At 36.9% G+C, this 8,836-nt stretch overlaps 1 non-coding gene across 1 annotated transcript; it reads left to right on the plus strand.

Moving 5' to 3' along the window:
* The first annotated feature begins 393 nt into the window (after positions 1-393).
* Positions 394-481, plus strand: TRNAS-GCU. The gene has a single exon. It is a non-coding gene; the product is annotated as a tRNA-Ser (tRNA).
* Positions 482-8,836: the final 8,355 nt, after the last annotated feature.

Raw genomic sequence — 8,836 nt, forward strand, 5'->3', positions numbered from 1 at the left:
CCCATTAAATAATTATAGAATATTTGAAGTGTTTCTAGTAGGTTCTGGACCCGTTATACGGGGGGTAAACGTCCATATTCTAAAGGAGGTTCTGCTGAATTTTTGGTAGAATTTCCAAGTCTGAATTTTCTTAGGCAGTTTGATCTAAGAGTCTAGGTCTAGGAAAAATTAAGAATATCTTATAAATTGAGTGTTTTCGTGAATAGATAATTAATATATTAAATTAAATAAAATAGTTCCATATAAAAATAAAAGAATTAAAAAAATATAAAAAGTAATTTTGAAAGTAATAAAAGTAATAAAATAAAGAAAAGAGGGAAAAAGGCTTTTTTTTTTTTTTTTCAAGCCTTACCTGTTGTGTAATGTAACATAGTAAGTATCCTTTTTCAATCGGGAGAGATGGCTGAGTGGACTAAAGCGTCGGATTGCTAATCCGTTGTACGAGTTATCCGTACCGAGGGTTCGAATCCCTCTTTTTCCGGTTTCGGTGATGACTTGGAATCAGTCCATCCAGCCAGCTCCACCCGAGGGGTAGGAGCAGACTACAGAGTGCGACAGAATTATGAGTTAAAGTCATATAATCATCTATGTCTTGTCATGTCTAAATTAAATGCAATGCTAATTGATAAAAATTATTATCATTTATTATTATCATTTTTATGAGTAGTTTTATTAGTGGATAATTATTACAAATATTTTTAGCCTTATTAATAGTAAGTTTATTTTCATTATTCTTATTATCAGATTTAATGTTATTTTAATAATATTATTATTTTTACACATAATTTGCATGTTGCTTCACACAAGACTACCAAATTTTAATTTTCAATATGTTATTAAATAAGTTGTGTTTGCCCATATTTATACGGTGTATAGTTACTATATATGTTATGATTGTGACATTGGGATGAGGCGATAGTAGAACATGCCACCTAATGGGTTGCATCAGGACCGCGTGCGCATCGATAACAATCAGAGACAGGTAGTAACGGTTATTTTTGGGTTTTCTCCTAGTCGAGTATAACTATTTAGACTGTGGAAGTTTGACTGCCGGAGGAAAGTCCCTAGTCGAGCGTTGCTCTCTGAGCGTCGGCTTATTTAGGAATCAAGTGTCGAAGTTTGACTTAGGGATCCTGGTGGAGCTTCGCTCTCTGGGCGCCAGGCCTATTAGAATAAGAGAGTCGAAAGGCTACTAGTATTGGAGGTTAGGGTTCTACTAAGGCACTCGTCCCATAAGTATTTCAATTATATTTTCTTTCTAAATTATGGCATATGACAGATATTTTAATATAATATGACATATGATATACTGATTTAATAAATGTTATGTTGAGAAGACTGTAATTGTTTTAGGATTATATGATTTTAACTCACTCTCGAGGCTGACAATCTCAAATTTAATTTTTTAGGTGACAATTAGGGTTCTCCGTCTTCTTGTGCTTGACAACCCATCTTCCTTCTCTATTGGGCCTATTGTAAATAATTTCATACTTTAATATAATTATTTTAAATTCTATACTCTCCGTAGTACTATACTTAATATGTTATGTTTGATATGGACTGTAGTAAATTATGGAGTGACTTTATTGTCCAGTTAGAGACTTGTATTTGGCATGTCGGACTGGTATATTATTACGTTTTTATTTGCATATTTGAAATGTTGATTAGTAAGGCTTACTACGGGTCTTGGTGGCCTTAAGCCTACCCATTCCTTGGTGCCGGTTGCGGGCCCACAAAATGGGTCGTGACAAAAAACCTCAAGAGAAAGAAAAAATAAAATATAAAATCTGTCCCCTTTTGTAAAACTAGCATCCTTATATAGGAAGTCAAACCTAAATCCTAATAAAATAATTCTATCGAAAAAGAAATAAACTTCCTATTTAATTCTAATCCCATAAGGAAAGCTAAAATAAAAGGAAATCTAAACAAATAAAGTCCTAAATAATATAGGAGACAGTTTTCTATATCCAACACTTCCAAAATAAAGGAAATAACATAAAAGTGGGCCCAACACAAATTTAACTTAAAAAAAATTTGAAATTCTCTTCAATATATTTCAGCAGCTCACAGATTGTAGGGCGTGGTCATGCCCTATTGAAAATGACCTTCTGCATAAATTTTCATTCTTCCTCCAAAAGACTTGATATTTGACAAGTGATGTTTTAAAACATATCTTTATGCTGAATTCCACTCAATCCTTGATATTTCACCACCTAGATCAGAACAGACACAATTTCCACAATTACGCACAATATCCAATCAAAATATAAGGGAATTAAACACAATAAATATAACTATTTATGATCTATCACCTACAAACTAGACTTACTTGATAAGTATGGTGTTAGTGCTACCTTTAATGTTGCTGACTTATCTCCTTTTTATTATGATGAAGGTTTTGATTCAAGGACAAATCATTTGGAAGAAAGGGGGGGATGATGTGACCAAGGCCAAGAGTCTATATACTTCAAGAGCCCACCCTTTAAACATCTAAGAAAGACCAATCATAAGATCCAAGGCTAAGAAAATGAAGGAAGCACTTATTGGGGTTATAAGGAATATTTGGGTTCAAGTCACTCCAAGTCATGAGGAGTCAACTCTAAAATCAAGTCTAATAGGCTAATTATGTAGCCACAATCTAAGGTAGTGAACTTATCAATGTAGATTAGGACTAATGGTGAGTATCAAGGTCGTATTCTCCGGAAAGGGTGATCCTAGAACTACTGTAGCGTCTTTTTATTATCTAACCTTAACAAATCGATGAAGTTGCTATTCTATTACTAGATGCAAGCAAAGTGATTAATTAAAGGTCAAACAGTCTGAACGGATTTCGTGAAACAATCAAAGGAAAAAGCAAACCCAAGGGGACCTAAGCTAGTTGGATTTTAGTGAAGGTAGAGATTATATTGATTACTAATTGTGATTACCTATGAGCGGATTCTAAGTTGAATTCGATATCCCTCTCGAGAATATTGAATTCCTAAAACTAAGAACCTAAACGATGGAATCTCTTCCTAACGATTGATTTTAGGTTAGCCTTAAGATTAAATCCACCACTATTAAGAGTTGTTAATTCTTAATCCGACTAGTCAATTACCCTTATCTCTAAGTGATCATTAACCAGTTCTTGCTATTCAAATTTCCAATTGCCAAATGAACTTCTCAATTACATAAAGCAACCACAACTCACAACATCTCGTGAATAATGTGATTTCTCATTAATAATAAGAGCAAGAAGAAACAAGCATTGATAATCAAAGTCTCATAAACATTAAAAGCAATCCAACAACATAGGAATCCTAATGGTTCAACAACTCTAGCTACTCATGCTAATAAGCAACACAAAGTATGGAACAAATACAGAAAAGCAATTTGAAAGCATGCACACCTTTCTTCTTCAAGTCGGAAGAAAAGCCTTAAATTCCTAAATATGAATGATGAACCCTAAATTGCCTCTTGAATGCCTCCAAATCCACTCTTGATCTTCAATGTGATATTTAAACCAATGTAATCCTTCCTTCAATAGGCGAAATAGTCTCCTAAAGTCAAATTTTGAAGTCTGGAAAAGGATGGCTCGTGCATGTATGTGTGAAATCAAGTCAGAAAATTGAATCCTAGCAAAATAATTTGCATTTGCCTATATAAATGTCTCAGCACGGCCGTGGTCAAGCCCATGCTGATCAACACGGGCGAAGTCCAGGCCGTGCTGGACCTCCGAGTCCGGCAAATTAGGGCTTCTTCCTGGCTATGCCATCACCGGTGCTGAGCCACCACGGGCCATGGTGGAGGCCATGGTGGCTTCAAAAACTGTGCCAAATGGCACTCTTGAGGGTCAAGTGTTGATGATTCAGCACAGCCAGAGTCTACGCTGTGCTCAATCTTGAAATGGTAGCCCTTGCTCAATTTTGATGGATTCTAGTATGTATTTGCACGTATTTCCCTCGACTACTGATAATGTCCATCGATAATCACCTAAAACATTAAAGGAACTAAAACACAGGTGATTCTGGCATAAAACAAGATAATTATGCACAAAAATAGAAGTAATTGGGCATATAAACATGTATAAAACGATGCACATCAAATCACCCCACACTTAAGCTTTTGCTTATCCTCAAGCAATCAATAACTCAATACATATACAAGCAACAATCACCTTCAAGATCCATGCTAAAGTTCACAACTTAACCTTATTCAACATATAAAGAATGAAACTCGAGTAGCTAAAAAATCATACACCTTCAAAGAAGAACTATAGTAATACCATCTCGAAATACAACTTTTATAACAACTCAGCATTAAAGACCAAGAACCATTGCCTCATAGGAATCTCTCAAATCACTCACAGTGTTTACAGGTAAATAAGAAAATTCCCTCAATACAGCTGCACAAAACCTGTTTACCATAAGCTTGCTCATCAATCTCATCTTCGCTACTGTGAATAAATGAATACCAAAATCAAAGGGTCTTTACAAGGGTTGAAATGTGGTTAAGATAAAGGTAAGAATATTTGGATAGAAGTATAAAGTATACTGAAAAATCATGCAATTATTTAGAATGAATGCTTCAGGAGCTGAATGCCAAAACAACAAAAATACTCACTAAGCCTTATTTGAAGTAAAGGATGCTCACAAGAATTAAATCTAAAGAGCTAAGAGCTAAGAAATAAGTCAAATTTTTTTTCCTTTTTTTCTTTTTCTTTTTCTTCTTTTATTTTTATTTTTATTTTTTTTAGCATATATGTATGCCACAACAGCTTACACAGGGGCTACATGATTAGTGACATAAACAACGAGAACAGTTATCCAATTTGGATTTAAGGGAGCATCAAAGAATGATTAAAAAGACTAAGTGAATTTATAGCAAAATTTAGGCACTATGATTCCATAAAAGAAGAAGCATAACACATAATTATTCAGTATACAGGGTGAAAGAAAAGGTAAATGTATAGAATAGTGTATATGTAATGTATAGGTGCAAATCATGATGAAAAGGTTAAGGCTCAAAACTGGCTGACTAATGGAAACAAAAGGTAGGCTTTTGGCCAAATGTGGCGAATCCTAAGTTGCCAAAATCATCTAATGGTATTCAAAAGTTCATGTAACCTCAACAAGTATTATAGAGCAAGTTCTAAAAACAACATTAAATACAATGCACACTCAAACAAGAAAATTCATGAGCATAATTTGCAATGGATGCTCAAATTTTGGTTCAAAAAATCATGTTTGAAATGGCTAAAATTTGCAATTGGTTCCCAGACTTATCAATTGAATCATCATATAAATTGTATAAGAGATTGACATAATCAAAGTTCAAAGATGAAGGTTGTAAATTTGCAAGGAACTTAAGCAACACCGGTTTAACCCGGCCAATTTGACATATTGAATATAGTGAAATTGCTTTCCAAGAACAAAAATTGAGAGGGACAATCAATTACTAGTGTGTGAATTAAGTCATTAATTACAAAAGAATAAACTAAGCTTAAATGTCATGAAGAACCTAGGTCCTAACATCCTAAGAATAATCCATTATCATTGCCTAAACAATCAAGGGATAATAAGACCATAGATACCCACCCCACACTTGAGTATAACACTACCCTCAGTGATAGAAAAATAAAATCGGGTATATAATATAGCTAGCACATCAGAAGGGTGAAGATCATATTAAATGTACATAGCATAAAGGCAAAGCAAAGTGTTCCACTAAAATAACATAACATGAAAGACAAATGAAAGAAAATAAAATAAAATGAAAATACAAAAAGAAATGAAATTAAAATCAAAACCAAAATCAAAATCAAAATAAAGAAAGAAAGAAAATAAGGAAAAGGAAAAGAAATAGAGCATAAATTTTTATCACTGCTGGTAGTTTGCCGAAGGCGCATCCTCACTGGCTGGATCGGTTGGAGGGTGAGGAGTAGGGGAAGGCACTGAAGGAGGGGGTAGTGGTGGCGGCACAGGATTCGTGAATAAACTTGTTAGATCAAACTCCATATCATCGATGAATCGCTGATTTTGTGCCCCAGACTCTGCCATCTTTTGTATTTGCTCCGCTATTAGGTCCGTCTGGGTGGCCTGCCTATCCAATCCATGCATAAGCTGCTGGAGCATATCATTTAACCCTTGAAACTGTGTTGTATTCTCATCTTGAAATTGCCCAAACTCCTTTCTGTGCTGCACAAACTCAGTATAGTGCTGCTGGTATAAATCACAAACTCGAATCTAGTCTGTCAGCCAAAGCACTAATCTGAGCACTCGATGTCCCTACAGAATAAGAAGGGGAAGCTCCAGATGTCACCATAAACACTCTGGCTGGGTTAGGAATCCTAACATCTAGAATCTCAGCCTTAGGGTCTTGGGCTCCTCGAGCTGTTGCCTCTCTAGCCTCCCTGACTATTGCACTGACGAGCCTGTACTGAATGCCATATGGGTGACGAGTGGTCGTGATCATCTGCATTTTGATCATTTTTCTGATCCCTAATGGTGTCATGTCACCAATCTGAGAAAGCTCGGATAAATAATCGTCCAGTACATCTAGTCTCTTGGCCAACCTAGTCACATACGGGCCAAAACAGTAGTGCATCTTCTTCTAGACATTGACTATAAAGGAACGGACTTGACGAGCCAACAAATATCCCATGTCAAGCTTCTTACGATGTTGCATAGCCCAGAGAATGAATACATCGGTCTATGTGACCGCTCCAAAACTATCTCCTCGGCCTATAATCGTGTAAGCTAACAGTGTGCGGAGATAGTGGAGATGATCCGGAAGGCTAGATGCCTTAGACCTGCTGGGGTAATATGACTTTGGCTTGAGTACTAATGAATCCCACATGGTGTCGTACGAGATTGGGTTGATGTAGATGCATCCCTGATACTCCTCGCCTGAGGTCTCCTGCTCAGTCCATAAACCCAAATGCATGCCGAATTATGGAACTGACATTGAGAACTCCCACACCTACAAATCAGGTTCCTCTATAGAAACCTAGCCATATGTCTTGCCCCTATAGTAGTGAACGATCCAGTCTCAACCCACTTGGAGAAATAGTTAATTGCCATCACTATGTATCTGTGACCATTCAAGAAAGTTTTATCTCTCTGATGATGTTGATTCCTCAAGCTGCAAAAGGCCATGGGGATGTCAAATTATAAAGCCCTATCAGAGGTGTGCAACTCAAGTCACCGTAGAGCTGGCACTCACGACATTTCCTTACTAGAGTTATACAATCCTTTTCCATCGTTAACTAGTAATAACCTTGACGCATAACCTTTCTGGTTAACACTATACCATTCATATAAGGCCCGCATACCCTTTTATGCATCTCCTCCATCACAACTTGCGCCTCCACATTTATAACACATCAAAGCTGGACACTTGAAGTCATTCTTCTATACGGCACCCCTTCATAGCTGAGATAATTTTTGGCATGTATCTGCAACACATACCTTTCCTTCGCAGTTGCTTCCTCAAGATATACCCTATCTTCTATAAATCTTTTCAGATTATAAGACCAAGGCTTCTCTTCTAGTCCCATTTAGACTTGCATTATCTGATCTCCTTGATAATAAGGTGCTCCTAGCTTTATGATTACTAACGGTTTCATTAGAATTTACGAGGGGTTGTCCCACATTGATAATAGGGTAGCCAGTGCATTCACCATCTAGTTCTCATCTCGCGATAAATGTATGAACGAACACTTAGAAAAGTTTGCAAACCAAAGTCCTGAAGTAATTGATATATGGCTTCAACTTTTCCTTTTTCACTTCTCACTCTTCCAGGGCTTGTTGAATCACTAGCATGGAGTCCTCGTAGACCATCAATTGCTTCGCTCCTGCTACCATGGCCGTTTCCAATCTAAATAAACATGCTTCACACTCTGTCATGTTATTTGTCACTTTAAAATCCAATCTTTTAGCCATTAGCAGCATCTCTCCTTTCGACATGATCAGAACTACTCCCAACCCTACACCTTTTGCATTTACAGCTCCATTAAAGTACACCTTCCATTCTTGAATCTAAATTGCCCCTAAATTTTCATCAAAAAACTCCATATCCCAAAGGCCATCTCTTTCGATTGCATTTTGAGCTAGTATTCTGCTACTGCCCTACCCTTGAGAAATTTCTTAGTGATATACTCGATATTGAATTGCATTAAGAGCACTAACCATCTAGTCAACTTTCTTGTAAGAGACGGAGCTTCAAACAGATATTCCAGCGAGTCTATCTTTGAAATTTCTTGCTCTCTATTCGTAGCCCATATCATGGCTAAAAAAGTCTTTTCCATGAGGTTATATTTTGACTCATAAGGCAACAATTTTTTATTGAGATAATAAACTGCAAGCTCTACGTCATTAGGCCCACACTGTGCTACCATTGTTCCCATGGCTTCCTGATGTGCGTAAAATACACACATCTAAATGGGGTTTTTAAGATTGATTTTCTGGACATTTGGATGTGAATTGGTCTCAACACTCACCCTATACGTATGTTTGTGTGCATTAGGTCCAAAAGAGGTCAAAGGATGATAAAGGAAAGAATTGGAGCATAATTGGACGTCAAAGCTGCCGAAACAAGCTAAGTATGCCCATGCGGAAGGTTAACACGGCCTTGTTGGATTAAACACTGCCGTGTTACCAACACGACCGTGTTGGATGCGTCAAACATGAAAGAAAAAGAAGCTTTTAGGGAGCACGGACACAAAGAGTAACACGGCCAGGAACACCAACCCGTGTCCCCAACACGGCCAGGGACATGGCCGTGTTGGAGGCGACAAGGGGTATTAATTAAAAGAATGAAGAGAGGAAAGGGAGGAGGCATCTAGGGTTAGAACGTC

Source organism: Ricinus communis, chromosome 8 (genome assembly GCF_019578655.1).
Source record: "Ricinus communis isolate WT05 ecotype wild-type chromosome 8, ASM1957865v1, whole genome shotgun sequence".
Lineage (NCBI taxonomy): Eukaryota > Viridiplantae > Streptophyta > Magnoliopsida > Malpighiales > Euphorbiaceae > Ricinus > Ricinus communis.